This window comes from Spinacia oleracea, chromosome 4 (assembly GCF_020520425.1).
Source record: "Spinacia oleracea cultivar Varoflay chromosome 4, BTI_SOV_V1, whole genome shotgun sequence".
Classification (NCBI taxonomy): Eukaryota; Viridiplantae; Streptophyta; class Magnoliopsida; order Caryophyllales; family Amaranthaceae; genus Spinacia; species Spinacia oleracea.
In genome coordinates this window covers 94,514,062-94,519,045 of record NC_079490.1, presented here as the reverse complement: position 1 = coordinate 94,519,045, position 4,984 = coordinate 94,514,062, and the positions used below count along the sequence as shown (strand labels likewise).

Below are 4,984 nucleotides of genomic sequence, written 5' to 3'. Positions count from 1 at the left end.
GAACTTGGTATAAAATTAAATTTTCTAAACATAAATCCAAATCCAAACACAAACTTTCGAGACAGACATCACCATTGGTCTCCGAATCATGTTTTCAATCAAAATGACACTAAGAAATCCAGATTCGGGCGCCGACCCATAAAACCGAGCATCCAGGGCTCCGACCCGTAAAACCGAGTTCAAACAGTGCAAAAATCCCAAAGCAATGTGTTCAAAATCGTGCAAATAACCTTCCCAAGCAAAGCATATTCCCACTACAATGCAAATAGTACAAAAGGTACGCCGCCAAGGCGCTTAAAAAGTACGACATCATCGTCCTTTTTTGGCAGCATTCGATGCGCCAGGCGCCAGCAAGGCTCCAGCGCAAGGCGCAAGCCTTTTGGTTTTAGCTGTCTTTTCTATATACCCCCCCCCCCCCCCCATTTTCTGAGATACCTGAGGCAGAAAACATAGAATTAGGCTTAACATCGTAATGCTAAAATCAATCCACAACAAATAAATCCTCTCAAAACTTTAAACTTTCTAAAAAAACTCTTACACTTTTAAATACAAAAGCAATTGGGAAAATAAATTGGAAGCATCAACCTACCAAATATAGGTTATCAGAGTCCCTAAATCCTATTATTTCTAACTTTCACTACTAGAAAAGTGACATTTAACGACGAACAATTTCGTCGTTAAAAGCCTCAATTTTCGTCGTTAAAACTTTTAACGACGGTCATGATGTTCGTTGTAACAGGTTCCGTCGTTATTGGCTTTAACGACGATGTTCGTCGTTAATAATTAGTGTTTATTAACGACGAATTATGATTTCGTCGTTAACAATTAACGACGGATTATCGGTTCGTCGTTAACAATTAACGACGGAATACCGTTTCGTCGTTGACCATTAACGACGAAATCAAAATTCGTCGTTAATTATTAACGACGAAGTTACAATTTCATCGTTAAAAGTTAACGAACAAATGGTAATCCGTCGTTAATTGTTAACGACGAAGTTACAATTTCATCGTTAAAAGTTAACGATGAAACAGTAATTCGTCGTTAAATACTTACTCCCGATGATCAATTCAGCAATAAGGACCAAAAAATCCCTTGTTAAATGTCCTCTCCAACGGTCAAAAATTTAAAATTTTGGCAATAACCACCAATTATTATCTCTTTAATATTGCAACCATAATAATATTATTTGTTCTATTCGAAGCACCTACATTTTCCTTGTGAAACAATATAAATAACTATAAATCAATTAAAACAAATGAAAATTTCATTAATCAAAAGATTTTTACAATAGAATTTCAAGTTATGTGAAATAAAAATCACATCCCGTAGTCTTTAAATTCTAAAAAAGCTAGAAGATAAGTAATTCTTGTTGAATCTAAAAGAACAAAATAAAATCTAACTATTTAAAGTGTTCTTTCTTGGAGTGCCATCTCTTGAAAAGCGTTGTAAGAACACTTCTTTAATGCTTTAAGCTCATTAAGCTCATCTTCAACTGAACTCATGCGACTCTTAAGTGCATTATTTTCTTCTTGTACCGTATCCACATATTGGTAAGAACATTGTTTTGTTTGTTTGCGTCATTCAACTAAGATTGAAGTTCCAACCTACTTGGTTGTGATCCTGATATTTTTTTAAGTGTTATTCCTCCTCCAACAAACAAAACCCGGTCGCGAGACTTCGACTTAAACCGCTTTTGTGCTACCTATATAACGAACCAAACAAGTTAAATATCATGACTTGGGAAAGTAAAAATAAATCTAAAAAAAGATATAAATGAATAAAAAGTACCTGTACATGGGAGAGTGTTAGTTCTTCTTCCATTGTGTTATGAATTTCCTCCTACAACATATATAACCATTTCAATTAGTATCATACACCGGTGACTCTAATTAAGGCCAATTGTCAATGTTCTAATCTCATAAGTTGGCGGTGGATTTTGAAAAGGAAATGGCAGAAGTTGGATGGTAAATTAGCCGAATTTAACAAAAGGAAGTCAAACTTGTCAACTGAGAATGAAAATTGGAAGAAGGCCCTCTTCTGCAAAGAGAAGTTGGTTCCAGATCTTGATAACAGAAAATGCGGAACTGAAAGCCGAATTTGGCATGTTAATAGGCAGGTTAGCTTCTAGGGTCGTTCACCATATTAGATTTTTTTTTCAAAATCATGCTTTATGATTTCAGAGGTAAGCTGCAAGCAATGCGGTTTTTTATTAACAACTCAACAATCAAAATCAAGCAAAAAAAAATTAAGTTCAAATACAAATAAAATCTAGAAATCTCCACTAGGCACTAGATGCACATACAAATAAATTTTAGAAATCTCCTCTGCTCCAAGCTTAACAACAGTTGTTAGTTTTGTTACCATTTTATCTTAATTATATAAAAATCTATTTGCGAAGACTTAAGACCCTCAATTTTTATGGGAACAATAAATCATTAAGATTGTTAACAAAATCTCTATTCACAAGACCCCAAAAATTTTATGAGTCCATCTAGCTTACAAAATATGTTCAAATAATTAATTTCGCTCTACTTGGCCAACAATAACACCCAACAATATAAGGTCCTTACTAATTTAGGCTACACCAAGGCAGCAAACAAATGCTAAATCCAAAATCACAAGGATCGTCGCTTACTAGAACTAAGGTCTACTAAAATACTAAATTTAGTTCAGGTATTTGGTTAGCACTCATCATCGACCAGAAAAACTAGTAGACATAAACATTTTTATCAGAAACAGTGAAAAAAAAAATACCTTTAACTGATTAGTGATGAGTATTCACATGTAAGCTCATCAATACTCTCTAGTTGCTACCTATGTGGCTCCCTTTGAATAGACATCAATGTTGGAAAATAAATTCATGGTAACTCCACCAGGACCTAGAAGTTAACCTCTTGTTCTCAAGTCTAACTGTATAGCCAGGCCTCTTATCAGTTATATAGCCACTGCACCAAAAGAAAAATGTGAGGTTGAGCAACGACCAGGAAATCAGTCCTCCTAAAAACATAACGCTTAAATTGTCGTGAACAGGCAACAAGCATAGGCTTTTTTTTTATAAAAAAAAATTCAAAGAGTGAAATGTCATAAGAAATTAGTAGAGCACCTGATAGAAAGTAGTTTAATCAGGTGGAATAAAGGATGTCACGGAAGAACATATAAAGTTGCGATGGCATAAACTAAGAGTCAATGAGACTATTAAATTCCAGTAAGCAAACCTAATTTACGAAAATGCATTCACTCATTTGCAGCCATAATGATAGAAGCATAATTAGGCTATGTATATTCTGCGAGACTTTGAGATTAATTATAATCAGATCAAATTCATTCATTCAATCATTGTATTTTGGTGTTTTGAGTTTCTATTACTTAGGTTAGGTAGGTGATGCTAGTTGCATACTGATACTGTCAAGGCATATCGGTCTCGCTCTCAGGTTTTTATCATTCTATTATATAGATTTTTTAGCATGCTGCTGCATTTCAGTTGTGCATTCATAGTCTTTAGATTACCTTGGTTCATATACTCTGCCTTGGTTCTTGATTAAATCAGGCTTTAGTAGGATTTTGCTTATCATTCTATTATCCTTTTGGTGTTACAGCTTACTTATGTTTATTTTGCTAGAACAATGTTGGCTAACTTCAAAGTAGGTTGACTTTCCTTCCCTTCTGTAACAACCCAATCTCTGTTATACCGCTAAAATATGCAAAACTTTCCAATACAATCTCAATTTGACCATAGTAGCAATGTAAACCATCCCATACCAGAATCCATAACAGAATAACCCATAACATAATCTAAGGGAAATGAATAATTAAGAAACTAAAAGTAAAAGTATTAAACATTCAAGTTAATAGTCAAACTCTACTTAATATCAAGCATATTGAACGCAACAATTCCGCACAACCGAAACGTTAAAACAGGTCTGCAGCAACAGTATGTTTGAGTAGGAAGAATCTAAAACATGCGAATCATTTGATCTGAGGATCGATTGTGCAACCTTCATCATCTTCATAATCATCATTTTCATCTTCATCTTCATCTTCAGTAATCTGACATTCATCCTCAACCTCATCCTCATTCTCATCATATTCATCTTCAACGTCATAACAACTGTGGTATCAATTAGTTTTACTTTGCAGTTTCATTTATTTGTGTTGATTTCAATTAGTATTGTTTTAGTTAGAGATTACTTTCCCATACAGTTGGTTTAGTTTTCTTCCTGCTAAAACCTAATCATTTACTTTGCCAACTTAGGTCGCCGGAGGTGGAGGCCAAGGAAAAGAGGGAGGGTAGAACCATAGGAGGAGAGACCGAGAGAGAGGGGTCGGGACTGTCGGAGGAAGTGGTTTTACACAATCCAATTCCACCACCGAAACCGCCATCCATTACAAGATCCACCACCAATTAAGCCTTTACGTATTTCGATTCTACCACCAATATCGTCTACCCCCAAGGGTTGAAGTTGTTAGTGGTTGGAGATATTAAAGAAAGGCGGTTTAGTCGAAGAAAGGTGGGCAAGAATTTGGGCTTTGGGTATCCGGATTCCCACCTCGCCGCCACAACTTGAATCACAGAAGAATAAACTTAGGTTTTGGTGTGCAGTGAGTTTGGTGGAAAGTCTGGAAACTCATAAATTTATTTTAAGATGAACAATAACGACGACACTAGGGTGAAAATGTAACTCCAATTTATCTTTTTAAATTTTTCAGATAACCCGCGCCACTTTTTTTAACGTGAATTATGTTTTATCTCTATTAACGAGAAATTTTTTTCTCCCGTCGTTAGTTAGTGGTCGTTGAAAGCATTAATTCTAGTAGTGTTTTATGCTTTAATCTTCAAGCTTTTTCAATAATCCTATGATGTTCATGTAATGTTCATACTCACTCGAACTAGGAAATGCTTCAAAGGAGTAATATTTGAGGATTTTTCATACTTGAAACCTCGCTCAAATTATCTTCCAAACTTCCTTTACAAATTGCATGT

At 35.0% G+C, this 4,984-nt stretch overlaps 1 long non-coding RNA gene across 1 annotated transcript; it reads right to left on the bottom strand.

The window, feature by feature from the left end:
* Positions 1 to 1,245: 1,245 nt before the first annotated feature.
* On the bottom strand, positions 1,246 to 4,757 carry LOC130459215 (uncharacterized). The gene is made up of 4 exons (XR_008918458.1): positions 3,999 to 4,757; positions 2,758 to 2,948; positions 1,792 to 1,842; positions 1,246 to 1,705 (listed from the first exon to the last, which is right to left on the bottom strand). It is a non-coding gene; the product is annotated as an uncharacterized lncRNA (long non-coding RNA).
* Between the last annotated feature and the right edge of the window lie 227 nt (positions 4,758 to 4,984).